This window comes from Marmota marmota, unplaced genomic scaffold (assembly GCF_001458135.2).
Source record: "Marmota marmota marmota unplaced genomic scaffold, marMar, whole genome shotgun sequence".
Lineage (NCBI taxonomy): Eukaryota > Metazoa > Chordata > Mammalia > Rodentia > Sciuridae > Marmota > Marmota marmota.
The window spans coordinates 7,230,309-7,253,476 of NW_025999962.1; the positions used below are offsets into that span (position 1 = coordinate 7,230,309).

Genomic DNA, 23,168 nt, shown 5'->3' on the forward strand with positions numbered 1-23,168 from the left:
AACTTCTCTGAACAAACTGGACTCCCGAACAATGGTTCCTGAATGCGGTGAGCATGGACAGCCAGGGCTGACAACTTCAGACTTGAAGGTAGTAAATCTCCAGAAGTACACTGACTAGAGGACAACCCTTACTAAGAACCTCCACACAGACAAAGAGCCAGGGCTCAACTTGATAGGAAAATGGCTACAGACACCCAGGAGCACAACAGCTTCAAAACCTATCCCTGACCCTATGGTAAGTGTGGCAGCATCCTCAGTGCCAAAGTTCAGAATCAGCTCCACACAATGGGGGCAGACAGACCTGAACAGTACAACCACCCACCCGACACGGGAAACAGCCCAGAGACAAACCAACACTGTTAAAAAAAAAAAAAATCTTCCAAATTAAAAAGGAACAAACTTAAAACACGAAAAACTTGGATGAATCTCCAGGCAATCAGGCTGAGTGACAATAGTCAATATCAAAGGCTAGGTATTATATGATAGTACTTGTAAGATATTTCTTGGTTGCCAGAGATTGCAGGTGAGGATGAAGCAGGTATGGTTGACTCTGTGGTGAGGGCATTGCTCTGTACCTTGATAGTGGTGGTGAATACATAAACCTATATTGATGAAACTATAGAACTACACACACACACACATATTCATAACCACAGATTGTACCATTTGGAAATTGAGTAAAGAGCACATGGAAATCCTCTGTGATAGTCTGAAAACCTCATGCGAATCCACAATTACTGCAATAAAAATTTCAAGTATAAAAACAAAAGCTTCAAACTTTGACTCATTTTTGGTCTCCTATAAAAATGCTGTTAAGGACTTCTAGTTTAAATCATCTTGTTAATGGCTCTTATGAGAGTCACACAGGAGCCAAAAGGATCTTTAGAAATCATTTAATCCCAAGAATCCCAGAAATGCATTTCCAAAAAGAGTCTAGAATCTACAATTCACCCTACTATATTGCACCCTACTATATTGCAGTGGTTATTAGTTTTATCCATCAAGTGTTCCTTAAGTATATTAGATAGACACACAGGGTACCACAAGGTAATTTCGTTTGTTGTTGTTGTTTGTACCAGGGATTGAATCCCAGCAATAGGTAACCCCTGAGCCATATCCCTGTCCTTTTAATTTTACTTAATTTGGGGGGTACCAGGGATTAAACTCAGGGGCCCTTGATCACCAAGCCACATCCCCAGCCCTATTCTGTATTTAACTTAGAGACAGGGTCTCACTGAGTTGCTTAGTGCCTTGCCATTGCCGAGGCTGACTTTGAACTTGTGATACTCCTGCCTCAGTCTCCTGAGCTGCTGGCCACCACAAAGTTATTAGAAACGTTCCCCTAACACATAATTCACAAGAAAATTCTTTTACCAACAATGTCAAGGATGTAATGACTACCTAAGTCTGCTATTCTCGTCTATGGAGGTATGGATATACACCAGCTCTGTCAATACCAGTTCTAAGCTCCTGTTATCCTATTTCCCAGACTCTCCTAAGACCAGATACAGAGATGTCATTTGTGCTGTCAATAAGGTGCACTTATGTGTAACTTCAATGGAGAACACACAGGGTACCCATCTTGTCAGGGAATAGACAAGAATGATGTGGTCCCAGATGCTATGCCTGTCAAGTAGCCAGGAAAGAATATCACCATTTAATAACCCTGATGCACCAATGGGAGTGCACACTTCTGTCTGCACACTAAGAACTCTGCCCAACACAAACAGAGTTAGACAGAAGTTTTAAAAACACATCACACACATACACACACGCACACACACATATATATGATTTGTACAATCATCTATTTCCTTAAAAGACAAAGATAATCTTGGCAATTTTATAAAACAGTGAAGAAAAAGCCTAGGCACACTCAATTCAGGATTAATAATACCACATGCCTACTGGGGAAAGAAAAATTAACAAATGGAGCACAATTAAAAGAGTTAAAGTGCTCCAAGCATTCATTTCGAGTGTTTTTAATAAAAATTGTGCGTGCTCACGCATGCACACACGGGCATGCTGGAATATATCCATTCAGGCAGAGGAAATTACATAGTAGGGTACTCCAAATATCTGTGTTGGATTTGTTCTTAACATTTTTCATTTGCTTGGGTCTGACTGAAGGAATTTAATGGGATGCTAATATAATTTGTAGATGATATTAAACTACTAGACAGGGCCAAACACCACTGGAGCACAAAAATCATTCTGAGATTGTGTGGCTCACAGAAAGAAAACAATAAACCTGGAAAAACTAAGTAAATACACATTTTTTTATTAGCCTGGAAGAATATAGAAATTTCTCAGGCCTTCAGTTGCATCTTGTGACATGTGACAGGCAATGCCAGTAACAACATGTAACTCAACTCCTATATGTGGGCTAGCTTCCTTTCAGAAATTGTGCAAAATTATGCTTCTCGAACTTTAAAAGGAACCTTGTTAAATGTGGATTCTTATTTAAAATATGTAGAAGGGAGCCTGTAATTCTCCATTTCTAACAAGTTGCTGGTCTCAGGATCTTTTGAGTAGCATAAGTATAACTCGCTCAGTTGTTTCTTTCCAAGAAAATACGGAGTTATAGTCATTTCTCCTTGAGTGGTAACTTCATTAATATAAGTTTATGCCTTGTTATATCTGTTTCAATGCCAAATGATGGTGTAGTCATTTACTAAAGGATTTTTAAATGGAATTAAACAACTCACACGGTATTGACTGTACGTGAAACCCCACTGAAATGATGACAAGGAATAGTATGTTTCAGAATCAGTGAAATACAGCAGTTAACATTTTTGCCAACGTGGCCTCTGACTCCAGGCTTTTCACAACTTTTCCATATTTTGAGACACAGCAATGAAATGGAGTTTTTTGGAATTACTACTCAAACCAAATAAAGCAAGATAATGTATTTTAAATAACCTAGTTTTATTTTCAGAAAGTCCACGTGGCAAAAGTTGTGACCGATGATTTGTGGGATCTTTCCTTGCAGTGAATTTCAGGGTTAGAATGGTGTAAAGAAGATCTCATCTGAAACCACTCATCTTACGCCTCACCTACTCTGCTCAGGAGGCCCGGAGACCTGTAACAGAGACCTATTCCACATCGGTGCAGCTGGGTGAGAGTCTCTTCATACTATACTGCCTGGGAAATGTGTCCTTCAGCTTCCGCCCAGAGGCCCTAAGACTTCCTTTTGAGATCATACAGAACAAATCTTTATAAATACCTGTAGTCACTACTGTACATTCCTGAGTCATTCCTAATTCCTTCAAACATTTCATGTGACCATCTTTTTCTATCCCCTTGCCACTGGAGTCACACTATTCCCTAAACATGCTTCAGTTTGTCTACACTCATCCTACTACTAGGCAAAACAGCCCACAGCAAAGTGGGCCTGCCATAACATGCTACTGCCAACACTGTCAAAGGGCCTTGTCTATGTTCTTGGAAATCACATCTTACTAGGTCAAAGCCATGTAACATCCTTCATTTTTTCACAGTATTGCTAAGTCACTTTCTCCTCTGTTTCCATTAACACCCTCTGCACCACACTGTGCAGCCCCCTACACTCTTTCCCTACACCCTACACCCTGCTGAGTGTGATCTCGAAAGGTAGGGAAAAGCCTGTAACTACATTCACAAGAGTCCTTTTCCTTATATGGTTCCAGATGCTACCAAAGAAAGGTACCCACTTAAGATATGGAAGGAAGAAGTTGTCATTCTCTAGAGAAGTTGTAAATAGACATAAAAGTAGCAGCAGACAGGATTTACCACTTCTGCAGCAGCTTCCAGATGATCTGAAGTCACACTGGAGCTGCAGACAGCCAGCCTGACTGCTTCCCTGGAAACTGGCACTCCAGCGGATGGTACTCCAACTTAATCAGCGGTAACAGTGGTCTCCCCCAAATTCCTTTAGACTCACTAATGATTGTGTACACAGTTACTTTTCTAAATTAAAACCTTTCCCACTTGAAAGATTCAACAGACTTTTATATATATGTACCAGAATTCAATAAATGAGTGTAACAAGGTTGTGGGATATAAAATATATAACACTTGGAGGGAGGGATGGGGTGGGGAAAGGTTGGTCAACAGGTTTTAAGTTGCAGTTAAAAAGAAGGAAGAAGTGAGTTCTGGTGTGCTGCTGCACAGTAGGGTGACTAAAGATAATAATTGTGCATATGTGTCTTAAAAAAGCTAGCAAGAAGAATTTTGAATGTTTTCACTATTAAAAGGTGATAAATGAAGAGGCGGCTATGTTTAATTTGATTATACAAGGCATACACGTATTAAAATATCATGAGCACTCCATTAATATGTACCATTTTTATGTTTTTATATATCAATTAAAAATAAATTTTAGTCAGGTGTGGTGGCAGTGCACACCTGTAATCCCAGCAACTTGGGAGGCTGAGGCAGGAGGATCACAAGTTCAAGAACAACCTTAGCAATTTAGCGAGGCCGTCTCAAAATGAAAAGGGCTGGGGATGTAGTTCAGTGGTCAAGCATCCCAGGATTCAATCCCCAGTAAAATAAATAAATAAGTAAATAAAATAAAAGCATATATGTGCATTAAAATAAAAGATTTACACATAAAAATTGTTACAGATAAACTAGAAAACATGGGGCTGGGATTGTGGCTCAGTGGTAGAGCGCTCGCCTAGCACGGGTGGGACCTGGGTTTGATCCTCAGCACCACATAAAAATAAAGGCATTATGTTATGTCAATCTACACCTTAAAAAAAATAGAAAACATGACAGAATTAAGATAAGTTTAACAAAAATATATACAATCCCTATACACCAAAACTACAACACATTGTAAGAGAAAATTTCAGTAACCTGATTAAGGAGAGATACATGGGACAGAAGACTATACACATTGTTAAGGTATCAATTCTCTCCCCAAATTAACATGTAGATTCAGCACAATCTATCAAAATTCCAGCTAGACAGTTTTTTTGTAGAAATTGATAAGCTCTTCATATGGAAATGTAAAAGACCCAGAATAGCTGATAATTTTTCAAAATAATGAAACAACCTGACTTGAAGATTTACTTTAAGCAACACTAATCAAGATAGTATGGCACTGGCACTAAGAGAAAAAGGTTAATGGGAAAGAATACAGAGCCCAGAAACAAGCGAACACATGTAAGGACAACTGATTTCCAAATGCAGTGCAGATACAATTCAATGGGGAAAAGGATAGTGTTTCCAACAAGGTCAACTGGTAGGCACATTAAAAAAAAAAAAAAAGAACCTCAATCCATCCCTTGCACTATAAAAAATTATCTCAAATTGGATCATAAACCTAAATGTAAAATCTAAAACTATAAAACTTCTAGGCAAAAATATTTATAATCCTGGGCTAGGCAAATTATTTCCTAGTTATAGGAAATATAAAAAGGTACATGCCACAAAAGAAAACAAATTGATAAATTTGACTCATCAAAATCAAAAACTTCTTTTTAAAAGACTGCTAAGATAATGAAAAGATAAGCCACAAACTGGGAGAAAACATTTGCAAATCAGTTATTTAAAAAACTGTGCAGAATATAAAGAATTCTTAACAAACAACCCAATTTTTAAAATGAGCAAGCCAGGTGTGGTGGTGCACACTTGTAATCCCAGAGGTTAGGGAGGCTGAAGCCCTAAGCAATTTAATGAGACCCTGTCTCAAAATAAAAAATAAAACAGGCTGGGGATGTGGCTCAATGGGTTCAATCCCTGGTACCAAACAAACAAACAAATAAATAAATATGAGCAAAAGATTTGAACAGCCACCTCACTAACGATACACAGATAGCAAAAAAGCATGGAAAATGATGTTCAACATTTCTAGTCATTAACAGAAATAAAGTCCAATAAGATGGCAACACACATACTTTTATAGAACGTCCAAATTTTAAAAAACTGACCACACCTGGGCATCAACAACAGGACTAGCTGATGGTGGGAAGATAAAATGCTACAACCACTTTGGAAAACAGGGAATTTCTTAAAAAATGAAACATACACCTACCATATAACCCAGCCATTCTATTCCTAGGTATTTATCCTAAAGAAAGCAAATGCTGAACAAAGACTTTGAAATGAACATTCAGAGCAGTTTTACTTGTAATAGCTAAAAACAAGAAACTGCCCAAATGGTCACTAAGAATTGAACAGATAAACTTCAATACAGCACATAACAGAATGCTACTCAGCAATAAAAGGGATGAATGGCTAATATATATAACATGAATAAATCTAAAAATGTAGACAGAAGTCAGACAAATTATACGTGTCAGTTTATTGAATGTCAATTTTACCTCAATAAGTAAAGGTTTAAAAAAAAGAGAAGAAAAAACAAAAAACAAAAACCCTGGAATCCCTAAAATGGCCTCTGCTTCTCTGGCAGATCCCTGACTGACCAAGGCCTGGTGTGTGTGTTGTTCCCAAGACCACACAAGCTCTAAACTGGAGCATCTGCACAGACAGTGTACCTCCCACAGGTATAAAGTTTCATTTTTCCATGCTAGGAACACTCCTGGAAAAGAGGCTTAAAAAGGCAAATGTCTCGACTCTTAGACCTTTACCTAACATCTGGTTGCTTTAACCCTCTGGACCACTGTCAATGATCAGAATCCTTACTAGATTCCTAAACTTGCCTTCAATCAGTAATACCTAAATGGTGTGTCTATGTCATAACTCAATCAAAACTGTTAATTTTTCAACCATTCCTGAAGTTTTGCTGAAGATTTTGAGTTCAAAAAATCCCTTAGGTTTTAAGGTAAGATTTGGTGAAGAAATCTTTGTTAACATCACCTCCCATTTTACTCCAGAAAGTACTCTCCCGTACATTACAGTGGTTATGTGAGGCTCTTGAGGACAGCCTAGCGCTAAGACTAGTGCTACAAATATCCAGGCAGGCTAAGGGACAGGACAGTGTTGAGGGCTACGCCACATACTCTAATATTTATCATCTGGAACCACTAAAAACTATGTTTAAACCTGAAGAATCAGACAAACCCACAAAAGCTAGGGAATCATTCCACCCTCTTCATCAAGGAACTGAAGAGGAGGAGTCTAAGCCATGATGTGGAAAGAACTACCCACTACAGAAGAGTGATGAAAATATTGTTCCTCAACAGGAAAGAAAACAAAGGGACCCACTTGGAACCCACAGTTCAGAGGCACTTAGGAGAACTGAGATCTTGCTAATTGTACACAGGCGCTGCTCTCACATTCAGGTGCTTTCATTTTTATGTTGCTGTTTTTTTTCATGCTTCTACACACAATCCAGCACATTTATTATTTTATATTTTAAAAAAATATCCAGGCACAGTGGCACACACCCACAATCCTAGCTACTCAGGAGGCTGAGGCAGGAGGATCACAAACTCAAGGTCTTCCTCAGCAACTTGGCAAGATCCTATCTCAAAATTAAAAAATAAAATTAAAATAAGTAAAAGGGTGTAGAATATCTCTGTGCTCAATTCCCAGTACTGCAAAAAAAAAAAAAAAAGCCTTTGAAATCAATCAATTAAGATAATTAGCAATTCCACATTAAACTGCAACATGCTGAAACACCAAGGGAAGTTAACTGTAAAGCAATTCAAACAGAACACCTAACTGTTCAAGTATGTGATATCCAAAAGCATCAGGCAGTGACTGGGTAGTTGGGACCTGGGAAGAAATCTGAAGTGCTTTATACAGGGACACACACACATCAGGCTTCTTTTCTGAAAAGGCTGACTGGGAAGCCATAGTCCAAGCTCATCCTAGGGAGAAAGAAACCCCAGGTTCTTGGAGGCCTTCTGCTGCTAAGGCCCTGGAACTGCTTCCACTGACTAAGCACGTGCTATCCTAGGGTTAGACTGCCACACAGAAGAAATGGGGCTAAACAATGTCATGAATACTTTTTTAAGTATTATTTAAATTTAGGGAATCAAAAAGAAGTGAATTCAACTTATACATCTGGCAAACCTCTGACCATGTGTCCTCCACTCCAGTGACAGTGGGGAGAACAGAGCATCACAGCCCGTGTGGTCCTTCAATGAAAATGATTTTTACACACACATATTTTATGTGAGAAATTAAACAGAAGAGATCTGGACAGTCCTGGGGATCACACAGGCTCCTGCAGTAAGCCAGCCGGGTAGCTAGCAGCTTCCGGGTCACACAGCAGCACTCCTGTTTTATTAAGTTGGTGTATGTTGTTCCAATTCTGGAAATCCTCTGAGAAAGGCTGCTATTTGAGACACTCGTCTCAGCATTAAAAACAATTAGCAGAGAAGAAAACTGAATTCCACTTAGCACAGTTGACAGTCATACTCTACTTCTCAATGCTGGCTCTTTGTGCTCTATTTTCAGAATAGTAAAAATGGAAAGTCAAGTTCTTGTGTGCCAGCAATTGTCATGTAAATTTAGCAAGCTGAATGATAATAATCGAATTACCTTGAGGGAAATGTATATTTCCAAAAGATAAGCATATTTAATAATAATAGTAATTAACTACAGAGTAAAGTTGGCTTGTGAACTCCTATGACCCAGTTCTTCAACTAAAATTATACACCAATGGGAAAATGACTCGAGATCTAAAATATGATTTATATACAGCCTTTTGGTAACAAGTAAGCTAACACTACCTGCTGGAGCAGATATAAGATGCCTAACTTGATTCAAAAATGACATCCAAAAGTCTCTATAGATACACAGTTTAACTCCTAATTTCTACTTAGCAACCTAGGGAAATGTTTAGCGAATGACCTACCATTATGCTCTTTAGTAGACAATCTTAGAAAAAGCTTTGCGTAAATACCATGTTTTTCTAAAAGGATACTTAAGTTTCTCTTAAACAAGCCCTCACTTGTAACCCCAGCTACTCCAGAGGCCAAGTCATAAGAATTACAAATTCAAGGCCAGCCTCAAAGGATATGTTTTCTATATACCATTTGCATATAGGGATTCTATTAATGAATGCATGTAGTATTTTTTTATTTCTTGGTATTTCAGGACTCTCAGCCTCCAACATCTTCAAAATTCTTTTGAATCCATCTCTCCCAAACCTATGCACAAGCATGGCCAATTACAAGAAGAGGTGCCCTCTCCCAGTGTGTCCCTCTTCTCCACGTAGCCAGGTGAATGAAAAAGTTTAGGTTCTGGAGTCTAACAGTTTAAGATCAAATTGGATTTCAGACACCAGTGTTAAGAACTTGGGCAAATGGTCTCTACGTTTCTACATCTAAAAAGGGGGTTACACTCCTCATCATGAGAGTGCCTGTGTAGGTGCCCAACGATAACCAGCACAGAGGTGGCTACTGCTGCAGGGATCTTCCTCCTTCACACCAAGCTCTTATTTGTATAAAGCAACAGAGAAGGAGCTGAGCGGATGAGACACTGCACTCCTGAGGAGGCTCTCAAGACACATGTGGGGCTCTAAAATGGATCTACTCCCTCACTCCTTACACAAAAATAAACTCCACAGGGATGCAAGAGGGAAGCAGGGACCTAAGCAGAGAGGGAATGGCAGGCCTGCATGCAATAAAGCACTCTGAGACATGGGAGAGTGAGTGAAGACTTTCTAATGTATGTTTAGCTTCATACTCAAAAGTCACAAACAAGTAATGACTACATCTGACCATATAAAAACTTCAAAACAATTACATTGATAAAACTCTCACACACACCCCTCACCAGGAACAAAGTCAATATTGCTGGAAAAAAAGCATCAGTAGTTTTTATCACCAAGAGCTAGGTTCCGCATTACATAAAGAGTTCCTATAAGTCAGCAAGGAAAAGACAATAATCCAATGGGAAAATGGGTGAAGGAAATGAAGAGTTCACAGAGAAAGAAATAAAGATAAAATCTGCTATTAACACAGTGTTGTTGAGGTGGCAAGGGAAAAAACATTCACCTATGTCATTACTGGTGAGAATATGACCTGGTACAATCTCTTCAGAGGATAATTTGGCAGTTATTTATCAAAATTAAAGTGTACATAGTCTTTGACCCAGTTACCATACTTCTAGGAATCTATCACAGGAAAATAATTGCACATGTGGGGAATTATGTAATGTTAAGGATATTCACTGCAGCAAAATCTGTAATGGCAAGAAAAAAAACATCAAAAAATGAGCTTCAGTTAGGGGACTGGTTAAATAAATTATACCTATCCACACAAGGAAAGATCTTTCTGTACTACTGAAAATAGGTCTTTAAGATACATTGTTAAAAGTAAAAAGCAGAAAATTGTACTTTATGCTTCCATGTATGGAAGTAAAAGGGGGCTTACATCTAACTCTTATAGAAGAGACTCCTTTGGAAGGAAATAAAAAACTAATACTACTATGGCACAGAAGGAAAAGCAGGAGGCTGCAGACAGCTATATAGCCCTTTTTAACTAGATAAATTCAATTTAAAAAACAATAATTCAGCAAGATGTTACCACTAAGAGAAACTGGGTAAAAAGGTACACAGATTATTCCTTACAACTTCATGTGAATATACAATTAATTCAAAATATTTAAACAAGGAAGGAAATCTATTTATGTGAATAAGCAACATAAAATGGATCTGGAAGTTCAAGGAGTAAAGAGAAAAATGCCCATCCATCCTGAGCTCAGAGGACCACCTTCTGCTTCACCTCAGAGGACCTGTTCCTGTGTGAACATGCTCCATTCCCCAGGTGAGTCCTCACCTCCATGGCTCTCTGGATCATGCACCTCCCCACCTGGATGACTACATTCCTTTTTTCTTATCCAAACTGAAAACTTCAAATAGCCAAGAAACTTCCCCTTGTCTACCCATCCCCTTTAAACCTCTTTTATTTCTGACACCTCAGCAGTCTGTATAGTGGTTTATAGAGGTAATTTAAACATGAAGATGCAGACCGTCTCAGATCGGCCATAATAGCATTGAATTCTCTTCGGAAATAAGCTAGACACAGATCACCAAGAGGCTTCTAGGACTCCCTATTTATCTCTAGGAGGGGCAATGAGAGGTTTGAAGACCAAACACTGCACAGGACAGCCAGAGAAGTCTCTGGAGAACGAGACCATATTGATGTCTCCACTTCTCCCAGGGCTGAAAATGCCTTCATTATGAAACACAGGTCATCCTGCCTCCTGCTACACCTTAAAGAAAATGTGAAAAGAGACGGTTGGGCCAGGATATGGTAACTTCAGACCCCAAACACTGAGAGCCTTTGATTAAACCACCCCACGTAAGGACTCCTTGCTTACCAGCACCATCTAATTCTCATGCACAGGACACCTGGGCTAAGGACAGGCACAGGCAGAATGCCCAGTAGGAGCCTTGGGGCAAGGGACAGCAAGAAGGTAGACAGAAGGAACCAATAAAGGGGCCAAGGAGACAGGCAAAGTCTTCACCTAGTTAAACCAACTCCAAGAGAGAATCCCAACTAGACAGGAAGCCTGCACTCCCCCTGCTCCTGCGCACTCAGCTCTGCAGAATGCTGCTCCTGGATCATGGGCCCAACACTCAAGCGGCCCTGAAGTCCATCTCAGGAGTCCAGGTGTATATTACTGTCTAAAGGGGGAAAGGAGGGGCTGTGGTTGTGGCTCAGCAGTAGAGCACTCACCTAGCATGTGCAAGGCCCTAGGTTCGATCCTCAGCACCACATAAAAATCGATAAAATAAAGGTATTGCATCCAAATATAACTATAAATAAATATTAAAAAAAAAAAAAAAAGGAGAAAAGGAGGTCCTGACAAATAGGAAACTTCTGTCACGTTGTCACTGGGATAACAAAAGAGCTGCAGTGTTCCATGTGCTGGCCGGGCTCAGAGTTGAGACACAGGAAGGAGTGCAACAGGTACCAACAGAACTAGGGCAGAGGGCAGGGACTGGGGGCACTGGGGGGGTGGGGGACTCAAAACTTCCCAGAATCTGTTCAGCTCTTTTGCTGGAAGCTTGAGAGCAGCTTTGGCTGCAACCAGGCATTTACGCGCGCGCGCACACACACACACCCCGGCTTGACTTTTTTCACTCACTTTATTTGCTGCCCTAGGCCCTCAGAAATTACACCAACAAGTTCGGTCTTGAAAAGCTAACAATTACTCTCTAAACACACCAATTTCCTTTTCCTAAAACAAAGGTCTTAATAGGGAAGGGAAAGTGAAGAAAGAAAGCTCATTCACAACCAGCCAATTCTCCCAGCCAGCTCAGATCCTAAGTGAGGCTTCTCCACTGTTCCATGTGCATCTTTGGCTTGGGGAGGGGGGAGTTGAAAGGAGATGTGCAACTGAACAGGAGGACCCAAACTAAACTGAAGATGCTAGCCAAAAAGAACGATTTCTGATAGACTGTTTAAGCAAACACTTCAGCAATAGAGCACACACATACATATTTACTCTCTCCCTCTAATGGGGTAGCTTCAAATAGCCCCCTGCTCTCCTCTGCTTGTCTTCCAAGTCACTCCAAAGATGACAGTGACAAAGGCTCCTCAGTGAGGTTGGGAGATGGAGGCACACACACCATTCACCCTCAGAGGAAGTGCAAATTGCACCTGACACACCCACTGCCAGGCCTTGAGCCTGACTCCAAGTCACACTTGTAATTTTGGATGCAGTTCCAGGACCACTGCAGCCTGTGTGTGGCTACTAAGAGTTTGGGGATCATCCAACAAGGATTCCAAGGATCCCTAGGACACACTACATGACCCATGTAGACTGAGTGCAGGCCACACCACCCAGTGGGGGCATGCTAAAAAGGCTTGCCCCCAGAAGCACTACTCTCTTCTGCTGGTCCTCATTGAAAGCACCACCCCATCTCGCCACCATCAGGAATATCAGCTGTGAGCACTATCATAATCTGTTGCTAATAAAGTTCCTAAGGTTCTCAAACAATTTGGTAAAAAATAAAGGGCTGTATTCTCTAATAAAACAGACTTCTTTCTCCCCTGGCATTCACATAGTGCCCTCCATGGACCACAACTTGATTTGGAGTCTCAGACACAGCAGAAAAGACAAATTATATTTACATTCCAGTAAGTGAAAAAAGGCGCTCATCCAGGAGATGAATGAACAGAATGACTTCAGCAGTGCTCAATACTCTTTCTGGGTTATTTCTCCAGAAAGAGTAACTGGACAGAGTGCAACAAGGACAGAGGAAGGGTTCTTTTGGATAAGGTGCAGGGAAGGCTTCTGAGAAGGGGACATTTGAGAGCTGTATGCTGCCTACAGACACAGGGTGGGCACCACTGATGTGGGTGCAAGGCACAGGGAGCAGGTCTGGGGCGGGGTTGGGGCTCAGTTCCCCTGAGACGTCTATAGAGTAGATGCTGTTGGAAGAGTAGGTGTGGTGTGGATAAGCCATGAAAATACCTGAACAGTCCAAAAGGGAAAAGCCCCTGCTATCATTTCCAGGAGTTGCCCTTCCTTGGGCTGCAACCAAACAACCTCCAGCTTCCTGCTGTACCTCTCCTGTCCTATTCCTTAGCCTGGACCTTTGCAGAGGTTATTTCCACCGAAGACTCGTCTCTGAAGGTCCAGAGGGCTTACTACTTTTTGGAGTGAGAATTTACAGCCCACTTAACTAAGTGGCAGTTATTATCCTTGCCCTGAGGGACACTGGGGTGAACCAGACACAGCCTGTCCTCAAGGAGCTCAGCCTGGTCTCCAGGGAGAGGAGTAGTAAGCAAACAAATTCTACACAATGGGGTAATTGTAACAATAAAAAAGTTCACTTGACTTTTCATCAGATAACTGCCTTTGACAGCAACTTAACTCTAGTGGGTGTGTATACGAAGTCACCTGCCCAGACCAGCCTAAAAACTCAAGAGGCAGGTCAATCTGCTTCCCAGAATGCCTTAGAAGTTCTGAGTTATGCCTGTGCCTCCTCAAAAGTCTCCTGGGGCAGACTATAACTTCGCCTTCCCATCAGGATCAAGCCTCCAATTCTGAGTCCAGATCTTAAAAGCCCACTACTCAAGGGGTTTCAACTTAACCGCCCCTCTGCCATGTTTCCCTGAACAGACCTTCAACTGCTGTTATCAGAATCCATCCATGATTGGTTAGCTTCTACCTTTCTCTGGTCACCCTGTGCCACTCATGCTTTAAAAGGCACTTAATAAATGTTGGCTAAAATAAAGAAAAAAAAAAGGGCAACATTTCTCCAGCCTACCAGGGGCTAACTTAAGTCTCTTGCCCACGAAGCTTTGCCAGTAGCACTTCCTCGCCCTAGTCCTCACAACCACTTAGTAGATGCTACATAATGGAATTTAAGAATTATTTCTAGGGGACTGGGGCTGTAGCTCAGTGGCAGAGTGCTTGCCTAGTACATGTGAGGCACTGGGTTCAATCCTCAGCACCACATGAAAATAAACAAAGGCATTTGTCCGTATGCAACTTCAAAAAAATATTTTTTAAAATTATTTCTAGGACTGCAAGTGTGGATTAATGGTAGAGCACCTCCTTAGCATGCACTAGGACCTGAGCTTAACCCCATAACTGCAAAACACACACACACACACACACACACACACAAAAGCCTATATTTTTCTAGTGTTACTGTCTCTAAACAATACAACAGTGTCATCTGTCATTGTTTCTAAATATTACAAGCATCCTCAAAATAGTAGCCATCCTCTATAAATTGTATTGTAAAGGAGCAAGTCTGTTAAAAAGGAAGGAAATCCTGCAATATATAGCAACATGGGTGAATCTTACAGACTTTATCCTATGAGACAAGCCCACAAAGAACCAATACTACATGATTCCAGATATGAGGTGTCTTAAAATAGTCAAATCCAGAGAATCAAAAGAGGTATGGTGGTGGCCAGGGGCTGTGGTAAAGGGGACATGGGGAGGTGCTCATCAACCTACGTACATAACCTTCCAAGTTGAACGAGGTGAGGAAGGACTAAGGATTACCAGCAACATGGTGTCTTGAGTTAACTGCATTACACACTTAAAATCATGTTGAGAGTGGGTGTCCTGCCAAGCATTCTTACTATAATAAAATCAAACTTGGGAAACAAATAAGTCTGAGACTTTAATGATCACTGGAATTTACTAAGACCAGTAAGTCCTGTTGCCCGGTTACCCGGAACTCTCCTTGCACAGACTGTGCCCCATGGGGCTCAGGTACCACTAACAGCTGTAGAGTCTGCTTTTTCTTTAAGCAATAGTGATTTAGATGTGTAAATTCTAGAGGATTAGTCTGGCAAGAAATTAATGTACACAGTCACATTGTGCATCCTTTCCTGACACCGACTTACACACAGTAGGTCGATAGTGCTCACTTTCATCAAAAACACAACGCAGTGTATCAGAGTCCTGGCTCTGTCTCCAACATCCTTCAGGATCTGGGCAGGCCAGGCACTTGCTCTGGGCCATACATGTGAGAGAGGGAATGGGGCTGCATGATGCCAGGTTCCTTTCAGCCCATTTTATGATGATTCTAGAGAATTAGTAAAATCCAGTTTCAACAAAAGTATCTTCAGTGTAGAACAAGTATTAAGAAATCGCCTCTACCTTTTAGTTTTAGCTACCAAACTAAAACTAATGATGTAAGTCACACAGTGACGGAAGACACGAAGCAATGAAGGAAATGTCTCTTTCAGAAGGAAATTTGAGCATCAGCTCCAGAAAGGACAGATGGTACACCTGCCAGAGTAAAGCAACACAGAACTCTCACCTGAGAGGATTGAGTGGAGAAGGCTTGGAGGAAAGGAAAGCAGAGGCACAGCACCATGAGTCCATGCAAAGTATGTAACAGGAAAATAAGGCAATTTTAGAGGTGCAAGCATCTGTATCTTGTGGGTTCATGCCAGCGCAAAACCTTCAGAAACCCAGGGCCTCATGCAAGCTAGGTGGTGCTCTACCACAGAGCAGCATCCCTAGTCCATATATGTCTTTTAAGGAGGGTAGTAATAGAGAAAAGTCTTTCAGGATTAGGCTTCAATGCATACATAGGGTTTTTTAAAAATATTTATTTCTTAGTTGTAGTTGGACACAATTCCTTTATTTTAATGTGGTGCCAAGGACTGAACCCAGGGCCTCGCACGTGCTAGGCGAGCGTTCTACTGCTGAGCTACAACCCCAGCCCCACCCCATACATAGGGTTTTTATAATATCTCTTCACTTAATTATCATAGGAGGCAGGAAATCTGACATATTTCCAGTTTAGCAAGTGAATTTCTTCTCATGGTTTGACTCTCAGCAAGTATGAGATGAAACAGGCTTAGTAGATGGGACCAGACCATTCATGGCCCTGCAGGCCTCATTAATAATTTTCTTCTTTTCCCTGAGAGAACAGAAACCTGCTGATGGGTTTTAAGTGGGGGAATATAAGGTTTATATTTTAAAAAGGTCACCAGCAGCAGGGAACACAGTGTGTATGAGAGAGACTCTCAGATGCAGAATATGCTCAAACTGGTGGGTCTATTGAGTAGTCATCAGTCAAGGTCCATTCGGTACAGAAACCACACTCATTATTTTAACACAGAAGTTTTAATATAAAGGATAGTATAAAGAATTGATGAGTAGGTATAAAGTTATTAACTAGTCACTGAAAAGGCAAAAAAGAGTGCAGGAACTAAGGCACTTCCAAGGCAGGAACTCCCCCGCCAGGGCTGGGGAAACAGGGAGGAGGTTTTGGGGAAGCAGGGCAGGTGGCTTGGCCTCAGAGGGGGCTATGAAGCTGGTCCTGGAAGTAATGGGAAAACTAGAAAATGGATTCAGCTGCTGCAACAGGAAGAACTGCTGCCTCTGGGGCAAAGAAGTGTTGCTCAAGTGCCCCTCTGAGGGGAATAAAAGGCAGACAGGAAGCAGAAGTTCCTTCTTCCTTCTCTGGTCATGAAGTCACCCTCTCACGCCCCCTGTTGGCACTATGTAACAAAGAGCCAGGTCGCAATCAGAAATGAGTTGATAGGAGCCCAGCTTTAATATCACAAAACTGAGCAGAGAGCAGAAATGGAGCTGAGATACACACAAAACATGTGTCAGCAAGATTTCACCAGTTACTATTCTGTCCCAACATAATTGAACTACTCACTAATCAAACGTATCAAATCTAGGAAACCAATGATTATAAGACTTATCAATATTTTATATACCACCAAGAAAAACTGCCTCCAATTAAACAGACTTGATGTTAAGTCCACATGAATTGTAAGATATATCCTTATTTCAAAGATGTTCAAAGGAGAAGGAAAAAGGGCTAAGTGTTCTTTAGTAATGTATCAAATTTAATCAAAACAAGTCATTTCTGTAGAAAATTATTATGGAAGAAATACACAAATAATAGGAAAATACTGAGTTTGGGAGACACAGGTCAGTGGTAGAATGCATGCTTAGTATGTGCAAAGCCCTGGTTTTAATCCCTACCATCAAAAAAAGAGGAAAATACTGAAAATTCAAGTGAAAACTTTTTATTCAATTTTTTGTTTCTAACTATTTATGTTGGGATAATTATACATACACATGCAGTGGTAAGAAATACCACACCCAGCTGGGCTCAGTGCCACACGCCTGTCATCCCAGGGATGCAGGAGGACTACAAGTTCAGCAACTTAGAAAGACCCTGACTCAAAAAATAAAAAGAACTGGGGATATAGCACAGTGATAAAGCACTCCTGAGTTTAATCCCCAGTACCAAAACCAACCAACCAAACAAACAAAAAATACTATACTATATAACCTTAACTCAGTTTCTCTTAATGGTAACATCTTAGGTTAACTATAGTATTCAAAAATGAATAGTGACATTGATAAAACCCACCAATCTGAATTGATATTTCACCAGTTTTACACACTCATTGGTGTGTATTCTGCTCTATGGGATATGTCATCAGTATATTCGTATACCCCAACACACAGCACAGCTTCATCAAAGGATCAATCATACTACCTTCCCCTCCCCTAATACTGGGAACTGAGCCCAGGGGTGCTCTACCACTTAGCTACATCCGCAGCCCTTTTTGTTTTTTATTTTGAGACAGGACCTAGTCAAGTTGCCCACACTTGGCCAAGAACTTGTGATCTTCCTGCCTCAACCTCCTGAGCCACTGGGATTACAAGTACCTACATTATTTTTTAAGGAAAAAAAAATTTAATTTTTTTCCATGTCACTATTTGTTACATGAATTCCCGTGTTCCTTTTCTATATTTAAGAAGTGACTAATGAAAGAAATATCTCACTTGACTTCAGGTTAGCTATTTCTATAAAGCAATGTGCTGCAAAATGGGTAAAGACTTCTCCAGCGGGAAATCTTATTTTCAGATAAGAGATGGCATCTTTCCAACCCCGTGTTTGCTGGCTGCATGATCACTGAACTGCATATGGCCTTGGGGGCACTCATCACCCCTTCCTGTGCCACTGAGCACTGCATATGGCTGCTATTACCATCATGTGACCGTTATTAGCCTGATCATGTCTCTCTTGATCCAGTTTTGCTATCCTCTGATAAATATTCAACAGAGAGCCAGGGTGATCTTTATAAACATGAAACCCACACATGTCATTTTCCTGCTTGGAACCCCTCAAGGTCTCCTATAGCTTTCCGGACCAGGTCTCCTGTCCTTGATCTTTTCACCAGGCTCTTCATGGCCCAGCACCTACCTCCTCTGCAAGGCCCTTAGTCCATCTCTTTCCCCAGGGCCTTTGCTTATACTTGTCAGACTCATGGTTCTGCTTCCTCAGTGGAAACCTCCCCGGTGGCCTTTAGCTGCAGGTTTTGTATCCCTTCACTATGCATTCTTTTTTTATTTTGGTAAAATATACATAACATAGCCAGAGCACCACTGTACACACCTGTAATCCCAGTGGCTTGGGAGGCGGGAGGATCACAAGTTCAAAGCCAGCCTCAGTAACTTAGTGAGGCCCTGAGCAACTTAGTGAGACCTTGTCTCATAATAAAAAATAAAAAATAAATGGGCTGGGGATGTGGCTCAGTGGTTAAGCACCCGTGGACTCACATCTCTGGGTGCCAAAAATATAATACACACACAGACACACACCAAAATTTAGTATTTTAATGTTTTTCAGTGTCCAATTCAGGGACATTACTAAGTCCTCCCTCAGTATTTGCAGAGAATTAGCTCCAGGACCCCCTCAGATACCAAACACTAAGAATGCTCAATTCCCTTACATAAAATGGCATAGTGTCTGCATAACACCCATATCCTCCTGTAAACTTTAATCTCCACATTATTTGTAATAACTAATAATAATTAAATGCTACATAATTGTTACATTATATTGTTTAGGGAATAAGAACAAAAAATGTACACTTTTAGTACAATCTTTTTTTGAATACTTTCTATCACCCTTGGTTCAGTTCATGGATGTGGAGCTCAGATACAGAAGGCCAATTGTAACCTATTCAATTTTACTACAAATTTATTACTCCAGATGCATAAGGCAATGCAACACGTGAGTTTTCCATAAAAAGAATATCGGAAGGGCTGGGGATGTGGCTCAAGCGTGCGGCCCGGGTTCGATCCTCAGCACCACACACAAACAAAGATGTTGTGTCTGCCGAAAACTAAAAAAATAAATATTAACAAATTATCTCTCTCTCTCTAAAAAAAAAACAAAAAGAATATCGGAAGTCATGAATTAGAAAAGACATGAGTTGCATTTAGCAGGAAGGGTTATTATTAACTGCTAATAATAATACCTGTGGCAACTAAACTTGAATAAATTTAAATATCAGTTCCTCAATCACACCAATCACATTTCAAATGCTCGGTAGTCAACATGTGGCTAGTGGCCCCCATTCTGAATAGTAGATATAGAACATTACTATCCCTGCAGAAAAGCTTCTGAACAGCACTGCTTTAAAAAAAAAAAAAAAATGGGAACACCCACTTGGTGAAGTGCAAGTCATACAGACAGGAGCAAAGCTGTTCGGCTAGAGGAATCTGCATGTGCAAGCACAGAGATCAGGACTCAGGGACTGATCTGTTGGCTACACAAGTCCTCAACAGATCCATTCCCAAAGGTATGTGTTTAAAAACTAATAAATGTTGGCAATGTAGTCTGTACTGAAAGTGCTGGTTAAGAATGAAATGGTTCAAGGGCTAGAGGTAGAAAGAAGCCAGCAAGGCCTCTCCAGGAAAGGCCAGCTTGCATCTTAAAGAACAGATGCCAGCTTGGGGTCACCATGGGCCTTCCAGGCAGGGTCCAAGGTCACAGAGCTGGTAGGTGGTAGAGTCAAGCTCCCAAAACAGGTCTGTCTGTTTCCCAGAGCCCATGACCTTGACCTCTCCAGTAGACTGAGGAAACCATAAAAGCTGAAATATGAAGCATTGAAGCAGGAGTATCTGGAGCCATGAGGAAGTCTACATTAACAAGTCTACAATAATAAAATAAGAAGGGTTTGTCTTTGAGGCTGAATTTGGACTTCAGCTTTGTGAGAAACCACTGCAAGAATCTACTAAGCAAACCAATTAAGCAATCACATTTATACTTTAGAAAGCTAATGTCTGAAGTAAAGGAAGGCGTCCTAGCAAGAGATGAGGTAGGCAAAAGGAAGGCCAGGTGAGGCTCGGGGTAGCAGGCTCACCTAAGCTCCACCTCCAAACAACAGTGGGCAAAGGGTTCCCTCCCAGGGCTCAACTTCCTTACAAGTAAAATGGGGATTTCTCCTTACACATTCTTGTTGGAGATGAAGGACTGGCCCCCCTTCTGAGCACTGCTGCCAGAGTTCTCCCAGTGCCACCTTCCTACTATCCCTTTCAGGGAAGGAGGACAAGGAGGCTTGGAGCACAGCATAGCAAGTATAGCCGACCAATATGGAGAAGGGTGGAATTTGGGGCGTCCAAGTGTTAAGAAACTTTACAGGAGGTCATTGGTTTGGACTGAGCTCCTGCACCAGGTCCATCTGGCCAAAGCAACATGGAGTCACTTACAAGGTCCTTCTCCAAGCCAAAATTAAGGTCTGTATCTGACCTTCTGAGAAATGAGAGAGAGATTAAGAGCCAAATCCCCAAACAAGCCAGTTTTAACTAGCATGATAAAGGAATTCCCTCTGCTTTAACCTTTACAAGGAGAGTAACTTTGAAAAATATCAATGTTTTTTCTCCTGCTGCTGCCTTATCTACTAATCAACCTGCTGGACCCATTGGAATACATTCTATTTCATGAACTGAAGTGTTGCCAATTATAAAAATCTCAAATAAAGGTCAATTAAGATCCCCTCACCATACCCTTGATACCAGGGATTCAACCCAGGGATGCTCTACTACTGAGCCACATCCTCAGCCCTTTTTTTATTTTTATTTTGAGACAGGGTCTCACTAAATTGCTGAGGCTGGCCTTGAACTTGCAATCCACCTTCCTCAGTCTCCCAAGTCACTGGGATTATAGGCATGTGCCACCACATCTGGCTCAATTAAGATCTTTAAAATAGGGCTGGGGTTGTGGCTCAGCAGTAAAGCCCTTACCTAGCACATGTGAAGCCCTGGGTTTGATCCTCAGCACCACATGAAAATAAATAAATAAAATAAAGCTATGGTTTCCAACTACAACAAAAAAATAAATATATTTTTTTAAATAGTTGAGTGTGATGGTGTGCCTATAATGCCAGCAACTCGGGAAGCTGAAGCAAGGGGATGGCAAGTTCGAGACCAGCCTCAGCAATTTATCGACATCCTCAGCAACTTAGTGAACCCTGTCTCAAATTTTTAAAAAAAGTGGATTGTGGCTCAGTGGTAGAGGGCTTGCCTAGCACATGTGAGGCACTGGGTTTAATACTCAGCACCGTATAAAAATGATTAATTAAAGGTATTGTGCCTATCTACAACTTAAAAAATATTTTTTACATGAGTTAAAAAAAACTTTTTAAAATAAATTAAAAAGACCCAGGACATAACTCAGTGAATTTGGTGGGGAAATAAATGCTCTAAAGCAAGACTGCCCCCCCAAGAACAGGCTACTACCAACTTTGACTAGAATAAATTGGCCTCTCTTAGTTAACCACTCACATTTTGAAGTCTTACCCACAGGAGATTAAGGGACAGAAAAATTAAATGATTGACATGCTGAAGAGAATCTGATGTGGGAAACATTTTCCATCTGGCTCAATTAGTTAGATGCCAGGAAAATATAAAATGAACAGGGGATGTGCATATTGTAGCTTTGATAAAAATGTGAATAAGCTTTCACATGTTGCTAAAACCCCCTATGGACAGTTCTTGGGTCACACTGTCATGTCTACAATGGCAGAAGCTCCCTCAATGCCAAAGCCATGGGACAAACAAGGATCACCAGGCCTTTCCCTTCCTTGTTTCAAGCATCTCTCATCTACAAAGAATTCAAAACACATTTAAAAATAATTATTGGGTGCTTGAATTACTTTTTGGATGGAGATAATATTTCTGTTACTTTTTCCATTCTTGAAAACAATAAAATTTCTGAGGTAATTTCTAAATGTTTTCATTATTAAATATTTAATACTTACAAAAGAACTTCTGCATGCCCACCACTCAGAACATTGCCAAAACCTAAAAGCCCTTGTACCATACCACTTTTTCACATTCCACCAGAGTTAACCAACCCACAACCAAATGCTTAGCATCCCTTCACTTACCACAAAATGTTGTGTACCCTAAACCATATTTTAGTTTTATACATTTTTATATTTTGTAAATAGAATGACACTATTCTTTTGATTCCTTTTCTCACTCAATGTTATATTCCTAAAGTTCACTTATGCTGAGGCATTAGCTGAAGTTTACTCATACAAATTCCAAAAACAGAATACCACAATGTATTTATCCATTCTCTTCCTGATAGGCATCTGGGTTTCAATTTTTACCACAGCAAGCTCTGTTGCTACAAACAACCTGGTACAAGTCTCCTGTGTAGACATAGACACACACACACACAAATATCATATATAAGTAAATAATATTCCTGTGGGGCAGGTACATCCGCAACTGAAAATGCTGGATCACAGGGTGGCCATGTTTTCAAACTTTCCTGGACATTGCTACCTACACTTCCCAAACTGTAGGTTTCTCTCAAGAAAATTTTCAAATCTCTTTTAATTTTTGACAGTTTGATGGGCATAAAATGGCATCCCACTGGGGCTTAACTTACATTTCCTTAATTACTAATTAAGTTGGAGTCCCTTTAACTTTATTGGCCATTTGGATTTCCTCTACTATGAAACTGCTATTTGCTTCTTGTCTATTTTTTTCCTTCTTTTTTTTTG

General features: G+C 40.7%; 1 protein-coding gene and 1 long non-coding RNA gene across 2 annotated transcripts in view; both read right to left on the bottom strand.

Moving 5' to 3' along the window:
* Tnrc6b (trinucleotide repeat containing adaptor 6B) overlaps nt 1-23,168 on the bottom strand; it is a 189,883-nt gene that overhangs the window by 83,728 nt on the left and 82,987 nt on the right. The window lies entirely within an intron of this gene.
* Nucleotides 1,189-21,269, bottom strand: LOC125616821. The gene is made up of 3 exons (XR_007347586.1): nt 17,858-21,269; nt 6,450-6,454; nt 1,189-3,583 (listed from the first exon to the last, which is right to left on the bottom strand). It is a non-coding gene; the product is annotated as an uncharacterized LOC125616821 (long non-coding RNA).